We start from the raw sequence: 12823 nt of genomic DNA, 5'->3' as shown, positions 1-12823 counted from the left end.
TGCAGTTTGTTTCTGGGGCATAGCCTGAGCCAACACAAAGTTTTTGTTTTCTCACATACATTTCATCCTCTATTCCGCTTACAGCTCCCCCATCCCCAGCCAGTGGCAAACTCAATTGTTCAACTTCCTCCACTATACAAATCTAAAAACTGCTTTCGAGATTTTTATGTTGACTGTTTAAAGGATTTTTTTTTTAAATTTCTAGGAATGCCAGTGAAACAATGGGGGAGGGCAGCAATGTAAGACGAAGTAAATAGGACAATCCTCCCTCAGAAGGTGGATGAAATAGACATATATTTTAAAATAGTCTCAGAAACATTGAAGGCTAACTGCAATGTGGTGTCTTGGATTGGATCCCAGAACAGAAAAAGGATATTAGAAAAACTAGCAAAATACTAAGAAAGTCTGGAGTTTAGTTAATAGGAATATACCAATGTTAATTTCTTAGATGTGACCAACGTACATGGTTATGTAAGATGTTAACATTAGGGGAAACAGACAGAGTGAAGGGTATTCAGGGACTTTCTGTACTAACTCTGCAACTTTTCTGTAAATCTAAAATTATTCCCCAACATAAAGTTTATTTTTAAAAAAAGCACTGAAGAGCTAACAAGAGTGTGAAGGATTACCCGGCTGAGGTCTGCAAGTAAAACCCCAGAAAGATGAACTGAGTAGGCAAGGTCCTTGGGAGCATTTGTCCTTGGGAGCATTTACTGATTCAGAGGAAGCAACTAAGGGGATGAGCTAGGAGTGCGGGGCCCTCCAAGGGTGATAAATCTGGTATATATGTAAATTTTTATCACCTTAGGCTAGGACCCCAAAGAGCTGCACTTTGGGAGAAGGGTGAATTGCAAATAAACCAAGCCACATGGACTTCACTCAGCTTCCTGTCTTTTGGGTGTCCCAGGAAACCTCAAACTTTGAACTTGAATTTTAAATGGTCTTGGTCCGACAAGAGCTTAATCTCCAAAATATACAAACAGCTCATACAACTCAACAACAAAAAAATAAAGAACCTGATCAAAAAATGGGCAGAAGCCCTTAATAGACATTTCTCCAAAGAAGACCTACAGATAGCCAGTAGGCATGTGAAAAGATGCTCGCATCACTAATTATTAGAGAAATGCAAATCAAAACTACAAGGAGGTACCACCTCACACCAGTCAGAATGGCCATCATTAAAAAGTCTACAAATAACAAATGCTGGAGAGGGTGTGGAGAAAAGGGAATGGTGGGAATGTAAGTTGGTGCAGCCACTATGGAAAACAGTATGGAGGTTCCTCAGAAAACTAAAAATAGAATTACCATATGATCCAGAAATCCCACTCCTGGACATATACCCGGACAAAACTATAATTCAAAAAGATGCATGCACCCCTATGTTCATAGCAGCACTATTCACAATAGCCTAAACATGGAAACAACCTAAATGTCCATCTACAGAAGAATGGATAAAGAAGATGTGGTACATATATACAATGAAATACTACTCAGCCATTTAAAAAGAATGAAATAATGCCATTTGCAGCGACATGGATGTGACTAGAGACTATCAAAGTAAGTGAAGTAAGTCAGAAAGAGAAAGACAAATACCATATTATATCACTTATATGTGGAATCTAAAATATGGCACAAATGAACCTGTCTACGAAAGAGAAACAGACTCACGGACATAGAGAACAGACTTGTGGTTACCAAGGTTGGGAGGAGGGAGAGGGATGGACTGGGAGTTGGGGGTTGGTAGATGCAAACTATTACATTTAGAATGGATGAACACCAAGGTCCTACTGTAGAGCACAGAGAACTATATCCAATCTCCTGGGATAAACCATAATGGAAAAGAACATTAAAAAAAACATGTCTCTATGTGTATGACTGAGTCACTTTGCTGTACAGCAGAGATTGCCACAACATTGTAAATCAACTCTAAATAAATAAATAAGTGCCAATAATGAAATTGTCCTGGTCTGGTAACACCCTCCCGGCCCCTACCTCCAGGTATCATAAAGATACCAATGAAACATCGTTTCTGGAGGAAAATAGCAACAGCCTAAGACTCCAATTATTTTAAAAATCATTTTCTTTTCAAATAAAATCCAATATGCAATCAAAGATAACCAGATGTATGAGGAGACAAGAATCCACTAGTGAGAGTGTTCAGGGACAGCCAACAACAGAAACAGACCCCCGGAGAGTCCAGATATTGAAAATAGCAGGAACGGCCTTAACACAACTATTCTTCAAGGAGAAGAGGAGGTAAAAGTCAGGCTGGAAATTTTTGGCAGGTGACCAGAAAGTATAAAAAATGACACAGCAGATTTGAAAAAGAACGGCATAAAATTCTAGAACTGAAAAAATACAATCATTAAAATGAAGAATCCAACAGGTGAGTTTCATATTAGACACATTTGAAACGATAATAGTGAACTGAAAGATGTATCAGAAGAAACCATCTGGGATGATGCACAGAGAAACAGAAGGATGGGAAATAGAGAAACAAGGGTAATAGAAATGGGGAATCAATACATTTTACTGGAGACATAGAAGGAAAGAAAACAGAAGATGTGACACAAGCAATAATGTTCCAAATGTGAAGAAACACAGTCTGTGTTTTTTAATACGTGAGAGTGTGTGTGTGTGTGTGTTTATAATATGTGGGATGATAAGCCTGTGGCCTGGGGCATGACCCATCTTCCCTGGGTCCAAGAGAGGTACAGTATGGACACTGGACGGATGACAAAGGTGGCACAGTAAGAGTCGTGGGGGAAGGGTGTTCTTTTCAATAAGCTGTGTTGGGACAATTAGGTACCCGTGCAGAAAAATATGAGACTTGACCCCAGCCTCCCATCACACACAAATGTCAGTTTTAGGTGGATTACAAAACTAAATGTAAAAGGCAAAATGATAAAGCTTTTTAAAGATAATAGAGCATATCTTCATGACCTCAGTGTAGGGGAAGAGTTCTAAAACCAGACACAGAAAGCACAGACCACAGAGGAAAAGACTGATAAATTAGACCATGTTAAAATGAAAAAGTGTTCATCAAAAGATGCCTTGAAGAGCGAAGAGACACACCCACAGAGAGGGAGAAAAGATCAGCAACGCACATGACAGACAACATGGATAGATCATAAAAAAAGATAATGTTGAGTGAAAGAAGCCAGGCATATAAAAGACTGATTCCATTTAGATGAAATTTAAAAACAGACCCAACGAAATGGCATTGTATTGTGATATATATACTTAGAGGGTAAAACCAGAAAGCAGAAGTGATTCCTATAAAAGTCAGGGTAGCGGATGTCTTTGTGGGAAGATGTTGTGCTCTCAGGGGTCACATGGGGGCTTCTGGGGCTGGAAGGGTTTATTTCTTCATTGGGGTTGTGGCTACCCAGGTGTTCGTTTTTTATTAATTAGTGAAATTGTCTTGTTTATGCCCTTTCCTGCGAGCATATTTTATATCACAAATCTAAACTTTCTTTTTGAGATGGAGTAACAGAAACAAGATATAGGAAAAGTTATCAGAAATCTCAAAAAACAAAACAAAGCAGAAACAAAAACCCAAGGTTACAGTACTTTCCCTAGTTCTCACTGAGATGTAAATAGGCTGAGCCCTCCCTTTCTTCAGACCCTCTGACTCACTCTCTTTGTCTGGGAGTGAGCCCATTTCTCCTCTTGGAATCATTCTTCATTCTCTTCGGTGTCTGGGCTGAGTGCCAAACCAAACGATGCAGACCTGTAGCCTGAAGCAGAGATTCTGTCACCTCTAGGAGGATCAAGGACCACTGACATTCTATCTTTGCCAGAGCATGCCTCCTATACTTTCTCTCCCTGCAAAGATGGACCCCCTAGTCATTCATTCCTCTGGCATCAAGCTCATCTTCCTATTCCATTTGTGGCTGCCCTGGCTGGAGCACCTTGACCAAGCCCTGGGCGGGTGAGGTGACCCTGCCTGGGCTTCCAGCCATCTTGGCCAACGCCGCCCTGAGTTATCTTCTCTGTCCTGGGGTTCAGCCCTCTCCTCAGCTCTCCAGGCTCTAAACTCTCATTCATCCAAACATCTAACACTACGTTAGTTTCAGGTGCACAACATAGGGATTTGATATTTCCATACATTGCAAAATGATCACCACAATAAGTCTAGTTACCATCTGTCACCATAGAAAGTTACTACAATATTATTGACTATATTCCCCATGCTGTACATTTCATCTCCCTGACTCATTTATTATTATTTTTATTTATTTATTTATTTATTTTTAAATGTGTTGCTATTTTTTTTTAAATTTTATTTATTTATGGCTGTGTTGGGTCTTCGTTTTCTGTGCGAGGGCTTTCTCTAGTTGCGGCGAGCGGGGGCCACTCTTCATCGCGGTGCGCGGGCCTCTCACTGTCGCGGAGCACAGGCTCCAGACGCGCAGGTTCAGTAGCTGTGGCTCACGGGCCTAGTTGCTCCGCGGCATGTGGGATCTTCCCAGACCAGGGCTCGAACCCGTGTCCCCTGCACTGGCAGGCAGATTCTCAACCACTGCGCCACCAGGGAAGCCCCTCATTTAGTTTTGTACCTGGAAGTTTATACCTCTTAATCTCCTTCACCTATTTCATTCATTTCCCCACCCTCTTCCCTCTGGCAACCACCTGTTTGTTCTCTGTATCTATGAGTCTTTTTCTGTTTTAGGTTTGTTCTTTTGTTTTGTTTGTTAGATTCCACATTCGAGTGAAATAATATAGTATTTGTTTTTGTCTGACTTATTTAACTTAGCATAATACCCTCTAGGTCCATCCATGCTGTTGTAAATAGCAAGATTTCATTCTCTTTTATGGCTGAGTAGTATTCCATGGTATATATGTACCACATCTTCTTATATCCTTTCATCTATTGATGGACACTTAGATTGCTTCTATATCTTGACTGTTGTAAATAATGTTGCATTGAATATAGGGGTGCATATATCTTTTTGAATTAGTGGTTTTTTTCTTCTTCAGAAAAATACCCAGGAGTAGAGCTGCTGGATTGTATGGTAGTTCTACGTTTACTTTTTTGAGGAACCTCCATACTGTTTTCCGTAGCAGCTGCACCAATTCTCATTCTCGCTAACAGTGCATGAAGTTTCCCTTTTCTCTACATCCTTGCCAACACTTGCTATTTGTTGTCTTTTTGACAGATGCCATTCTCACAGGTGTGAGGTGATATCTCATTGTAGTTTTGATTTTCATTTCCCTGATGATTAGTGATGCTGAGCCCATTTTCCTGTGCCTGTTGGTCATCTATATGTCTTCTTTGGCAAACTGTCTATTTCAGTCCTCTGCCCATTTTTCAATTGGGTTGTTTGTTTTTTTGATGTTGAGTTGTATGAGTTTTTTGGTATATTTTGGATATTAACCCTTTATCAGATGTATCATTTGCAAATATCATGTCCCATTCAGTAGGCGGCCTTTTTGTTTTACTGATAGTTTCTTCTGCTGTGCAAAAGCTTTTTAGTTTTTTTTTTTTTTTTTTAAGATTAACAGAAAAAATTTATTTATTTGGTTGCACCGGGTCTTAGTTGTGGCAGGCGGGCTCCTTAGTTGCGGCATGCATGTGGGATCTACTTCCCTGACCAGGGATCGAACCTGGGGCCCCTGCATTGGGAGTGCGGAGTCTTATCCATTGTGCCACAAGGGAAGTCCCAAAAGCTTTTTAGTTTGGTGTAGTCCCATTTGTTTATTTTTGCTTTTGTTTCCCTTGTCTGAGAAGGGAAACAAAAAAAATCTAAAAAATAAAAAATCTAGGGCTTCCCTGGTGGCGCAGTGGTTGAGAATCTGCCTGCTAATGCAGGGGACACGGGTTCGAGCCCTGGTCTGGGAAGATCCCACATGCCGCGGAGCAACTGGGCCCGTGAGCCACAGCTACTGAGCCTGCGCGTCTGGAGCCTGTGCTCCGCAGCAAGAGAGGCCGCGATAGTGAAGAGGCCCGCGCACCGCGACGATGAGTGGCCCCCGCTTGCCACAACTGGAGAAAGCCCTCGCACAGAAACGAAGACCCAACACAGCCAAAAATAAATATAAAAATAAATAAATAAATAAGACCTGGTGCAACCAAATAAATATTTAAAAAAAAAAAAAGTTTTAAAAAAAATAAAAAAAATAAAAATAAAAAATCTAAAAATATCTAAAAAATATTGCTAAGACCAATGTCAAAGAGTATGCTGCCTTTGTTTTCTCCTGGGAGTTTTATGGATTCAGGTCTAACATTTAAGTCTTTAATCCATTTTGAGTTAATTTTTGTATATGGTGTGAAAAAGTAGTCCAGTTTGATTCTTTTGCATGTAGCTACACTATTTTTTTTTAGTAATTTCTCCCCCCCAACTTATTTATAATGTCATCTTTCTTAAAAGTTAAATTAGCATATACATGAGGAATATTTCTGTACTTTCTATTCTGTTCTATTTGTCTAGCTGTTGATGGTTTCTTCTGTATAAAACTTAAAAAAAAAATTGTTTTCATATCAGAAATATTTCATATCTGATAGGTCTAATGCCTCCCCACCCCCCAATCTGGTCCCATAACTTTTCTTTTTCAGAATTTTCCTGCTATTCACCAATGTTTATTTTTCATGAAGAACTTCTGTACCACTTAATAAGTTCCCTCTGCAAATCCTCTTTATATTTTAATTGAGATTGCATTGGGTTTGGAGATTATTTTAGAATGAATTGACATATTTAAAGTATTCAATGGTCCCTTTCCCTGAGTTATAGTTTGTTGTATATGTCCTTTACCAGTGTTTTAAAAGTCCCCCCATCTATATCAATAGGTCCTTTACTTTTCCTATTCAGTTTATAACTTGGTATTTAATCTTTTGATTGGTATTTTAGTTTGGAATTTTTTTCTTACATTATGCTTTATAAATATTTTTGTTCATAGGAAAGTCATTGAATTTTAATATCAATTGTGTACTCTGCCATCTTATTTAATTTTCTCATCATTTCTATTTCTATTTTTAGTCAGTTGCCTTGGGTTTCTAGGTATACCATGTGTAATCTGTACTGCCTCCATCTTTCTAGTATTAAGCCTGTTATTTCTTTTTCTCATCTACCCATATTAGCCAACACACCCAGAGCGATGTTGTTAAATGACTCTGGTGATGGTAGGCACCTTGAGATTTGATTATTACAATCATACACATTTAGGGTTGATATATTTTCTTGATTAACTGATTGCCTCATCATTATGAAATATTCATCTTTATGCCTGGCAATAGTCCTTGTTTTGAGGTCTACTTTGCCTTGTATTAATGTAGTCGCTTCAGCTTTCTCAATTAGTATTTCCATGTAAGTCTTTTTTCACTCATTTTCTTTTAACATGTGTATCTTTGTGTTTAAAGTGAGTTTCTTCTAGCTAGTACATAGTTAAGTCTTTCTTTTTAAATCTATCCTGACAATCTCTGTCTTTTATTTGGAGGATTTAGACCATTTACTTTTTACAAAAACAACTTTGAGATATAATTTACATAACATAAATTTCATGCATTTAAAGTGTACAAGACAATAGTTTTTAGGATATTCACAGAGTTGTAAAACCATCACTATAATCTAATTTTAGAACATTTTCATCATCTTAGTAAGAAACCTCACGCCCACTAGCAATCGCTCCCAACCTCCATCTCTCCCAGCCTAGGTAACCACTAATGTACTTTCTGCCGCTATAGATTTGCTCATTCTGGATTTTTCACATTAATGAAATCATACAATATATGGTCTTTTGTGACTGGCTTCTTTCACTTTGCATTATGTTTTGAGGTTTATCCACGTTGTGGCACAGATCAGTACTTCATTTCTTTTTATTGCTAAATACTATTCTACTGTATGATTATAACCCATTTTATTTAACCCTTTATCAATTGATGGACCTTTGGATTTTTTACACATTTGGCTATTATGAGTAATATTGCTTCAACATTCTTGTGTAAGTTTTTGTGTTTTCATTTTCATTTCTCTTGGGTATATATCTAGGAGAGGATATATATGAAAACTCTATGTTTTACCTTTTGTTCACCTTCATTTTTGAAAAATCAGCATCTGTGGACATAATAATATGAAAATTTCACTTTTTATTCTATTAATAGATTACTTTATATGGAGTTATAGTAACAGATCTCCAGAGAGTAAACCATTTAATTTCCAAATATTAAATCATTTTTAGAATACACTCTACTTGATCATTTGTATTATTTTTCTGGTATTCTGGTGACACTGTCAGCTAATATAGTTTTTAGGATTTTTTAATAAGGGAGACTGGTTTGTAGGGTTGGTGTGCGTGTGTGTGTGTGTGTGTGTGTATGTTGCTTTCTTTGACAGGTTTTGGTATCAATGTTATGTTCACTTCATAAAAAGAACTTTGAAGATTTCCTTTTATTTCTATGTTCTAGAAAAGTTCAAGATAACTGTTCCTTAAATGTTTGGTAGAATTCTTCTGCAGAACTATCTGGTGTTTCTTGAGGGAGCAATTCTTTGACATCTCTACTCTATTAAAATCAGCCTGTTAGTATTTCTCTTCTGGGGTAACTTGCATAATAATAATAAACTGGGTTTCTGGACCAGCCAGGTCAAGGCCTCTGAGTGCAGTGACAGCATCAAGATCACAACCCCCCAAGAACCATACAGTGAGTATTTTTCGTGTCTTCCTTCTTTCATTCAGTATAATGTTTTGACATTCACCCATGTTGTTGCACGGTGGGGATAATCTTTGAATATTAGTTTTTTTTCACTGATGGTTCAATATACCACTGTACGGACGTACCACAATTTATTTATCCATTCACTTGTAGATGGACATCTGGATTGTTTCCCTTTTTTTGGCAATTTTGAATAAAGATGCACTGAATATTCTAGTACAGATGTTGTGGATAGATGTTTTATTTCTCTCAGATAAATACCTTGAAGTGGAATTGCTAGATCATGGGATAGATGTATGTTTAACTTTTTAAAGAAGCTGCCAGACAGTTTTCCTAGGTGATTGTACCGTGTAATACTCACATGGCAGTTTGACAGTTTCAGATGCTCCCAGTCCTTATGTGTTCTTCAGTCTAACACTCTAGTGTATGCAGAGTGCTACCTGCTTGTGGATTTACTTTGCAATTCCCTAACAAATAATGTTGGATGAGCACTTTCTCATATGTTGCTTATTGGCTATTTAATTATCATCTTTTGTGGAGCATATGTTTACATGTTTTGCCTGATTTTTGGTTGGGTTGTTTTTCTTTTTATTATTATTATTTCTTTTATTATTGGGTGGCAGGAGTTCTTTATTGTGGATACAAATCCTTCGTCATATATATATATATATATATATGTTGTGTTTCCTCTCAGTCTGCTGCTTGCCTATTTATTTTCTTGACAGTGTTTTTTGATGAACAGAAATTTTAAATTTTGATGAAGTCAGTTTTGGTTTTTTTTTTAGAGTCCATGCTTTTTATGTCCTTTCTAGGAAATCGTTGGCTTCCAAAAGATTGAGAAGATAGTCTTCTATGTTTTTCTTCTAGAAGCTTTCTCAATTTAATTTATGTTTATGCCTATGGTCCCTTTTATTTTTTAATTTTTAAAAAGTTTAGTAAAATATTTTATTCAGCCCACTATGTCCAAAATATTATCTTTTCAACATGTAATCATCATACAAATTGTTAATGAAGTATTTTACATTCTTTTTTCTGTATCAAGTCTTTAAATCTGGTGTGTATTTTATAGTTACTCACACCTCAGTACAGAGTAGCTGCATTTAAATGCTCAACATGCTAGTGGCTGTAGTATTGCACAGTGTGTATTATACTTACATGTCTCCTCACCTCATGGATACTCTTGTGTATGACCTACTTGATCATCAAACCAAATACAGTCTTTTCCCCATACACCTGCTCCTCAAACCTCTCCATCTGGACCTATGGTCCCATTTATTTATTTTTGAGAGATGGAAAGAAATTCTCATATATTTCTTTGTTCTTTTTTTTAAATTTTTTAATTTAATTTTATTTATTTTTTTATACAGCAGGTTCTTATTAGTTATCCATTTTGTACATATTAGTGTATATATGTCAATCCCAATCTCCCAATTCATCAGCCCCCCCCCCCATTTCTTTGTTCTTAATGATATGAGTGTACTTCACTCATCCTCCACACGGTCAGTATAGTGTTACAATATCAAATTAAGATGAGGACACAGAAGCTCTTGACCAGAAGCTAAAGGCGAAGGGGCAAGTCTGCATATTACCCAGGGTCCCTTCAGGAGACACATAGGTCCCTTGGCAAGGTTAAGGGAATGAGGTGAGTCACCCAGGGGTCTGTGACAGTGGGAAACTCTTGCCTTTTACCAAAAAAGGGCCGATGGGAGGGAACTGTGTGGGGGAGCCTGGACAGCTGGAGGTGTGGCAAAGGAGGGGAATAGTCCCTGACCTCTCTCTCCTCCCTCCCGCCAGTTTCCTGCTGTGGTTCCCACTGGCCAAATCCAACTGGAAGTCCAAAGTAAGGGGAGCCCAGGTAACACAATCCATCAGGGTCAGTCTCCAAGGGCACAGAGCAAAGCGGAGTAGGATAGAGAAAGAATCGGGGGCAGGGTGTGGAGGGAGGGACATGGAAAATACCCAGCATGGTCTGATAACCATAATCCTAAAATGTGGCTGACGTCCTCAGCACAGGCTCTGCATTTCTGTGTGATTTTCTAAAACCAGAGAACAGCAGCCCAAGAGCTGCGCTTGGGTGGCCAATCGAACACCTGAAAAGAATCTGTTTTTTCAATTTTCCAAAGAAATTAAGAAATTTCCATCATCTTCCCCAAGGCTGTGATGTCAGACTGTTTTAGTCTCAGCTCAGCTACTTCAAACACTGTCACGTATTTCTATAAACTTGAACCATGGGAGTTCTGCTGTCACGGTTTCAATATACAATCTAGAGGCAAAGACTGTTGCGATATGTCACGGATGTCCTGGTCGCAGGATGCACTGCCACCCGGCCCGGACGAGGAGCCAGCGGGCCCTGCCAGACCCAGCTGACCTCATTTGGCAAAGCTGGCTTTGGGGGATTTTATTTTAAAACCTGAATATTTATACAGTTTGCATTCTTAGGGAGGTGAGAGATTCTGTGAAACTTCAAGAGCTCTCGTTTGCTTTATCTTTTTGCTAAGAGAAGCCAGGCAGTCTGGCTGAGGGGACCTAGCTGACTTGGCTTAGCTGAGCCATACCTGTTGTTATTAAACACAGAGAAGAATTATTTGAAGTTCAGTTTCTACGTTAAACATAATATTTTGCTCTGTTTGGATTCCTGAGGGCTCTTTGAATTCTGTAATTTATTTCATTGTTATGATGCTGTGCCTCCCCCCTCCCCCTTGAATTCCAGACTCTTCGGCCCCTATGGTCCCTTTTAAACTGAACTTTGTATGTGGTGTGGGGTAGGGATTGACCCCCCCCCCACCGCCCCCACCCCAGAATAACTACTTTTTCCAGCACATTGGTTGGTGCCCTCGTCAAAAATCATCTGACCCTATATCAGATGACTCTTGATATCTGTCTAACTCTAAGCACCCCTGGTAAAAAATGTGTCTCATTTAGGCTTTTCCTACTCAAAGTGAGGTCCTAAGACAAGAGGTATCACATCACCTGGGAGCTGAAATGCAGAATCTGGCACCACTCCAGCCCTACACAACCCCCAGATGATTCATAATCACATTACATTTTGAGAAGCACTGGTGTAGATAATTTTTGAGGAAGGAGGGGAAATGTGATCACGACATATTCTGCCACTGACAGCCTCCCCAAGCACCGCCGGCTGTGGGGGCCTATGGATCCATTTGTTCTCCTTGACTCACTGGACTTACTCCCATACTTAATCCCTGGGTCCACGCTCCCGCGGCGTGCTGCGTGCTGGGGGCGAGGGGAGGGGACTCACCGGCCCAGTCCTCACCCTCGAATACCCACAACCACCTGCTCACTCATCCAGCGGCTCTGCCCCCTCCTCCGTACACATCCTTCCCTCTGAGCCTCAGTTTCCTCAATCACAGAGCAGAGATAATAATGGTCTCTACTATCTCAGGAGTTAATGCGATGCGAAGTGATTCGAGGAGTGCCTCGGGCATAGAGACCGCACAATAAAAGTCAGTGATCGTCACGGCTGTTTCAGAGCCGGTCCCCCAGGAGAAGCCCCTGCCCACAAGCCGCCGTTTCCCTGGCAGATCCACCCCCGCCTACTACCGCGGGGCAGAATTGAACCTTGCAGTCTTGCCGACTCGACTTCTCCTCTCTCCCTTCCCCGCTCCCCCAGGAGCCGGTGCACCGATAAATCTTTCCCAGCACCGTTGCATTGTTACAACGAGTTGCCCTCGCATCTGACTGGTCCCCCGCCCCGGCCTGGGGACTCCTCAAATCCAGGATCTCTGCCTTGGTGGTCTCGGAACCCCCAGCCCCTGGCACAGTGCCTGGCACTTGGAGGGCGCGCAGTAAATGTTTGCAAAACCGAATTCTGCGTTAAGCGAGCGTCCACCTTTCAGCACGCGTTTGGGGGGGGGTGGTAAGTGCGGGCTATTGGGGGGGAGGGAAGGCTGGCTGTGTGCCCGGGTGGCGGACACAAGGCAGGGAGCTCTTCCTGGCTCGGGTGGGAGGACACTGAGGAGGGGGTACTACGCGGGAGAGCGGAGCCCGGGCCGGCAGAGGGCTGGCGGTGCCAGACGCCGCGGGCCCCCTCCGCTCCTCCCCCTCCGCTCCTCCTCCTCCTCCCGGCGCGCCCCCTTCCCCCTCCTCCTCCCCGTGCCTCGCCTCCTCCGGCTCCTCCACCCCCGCCAGAGCGGCCGTGGCAGGGAGGGGCCG

Source organism: Balaenoptera borealis (genome assembly GCF_965194805.1).
Source record: "Balaenoptera borealis genome assembly, chromosome: 20".
Lineage (NCBI taxonomy): Eukaryota > Metazoa > Chordata > Mammalia > Artiodactyla > Balaenopteridae > Balaenoptera > Balaenoptera borealis.
Note: the sequence above shows the minus strand (reverse complement) of the source record.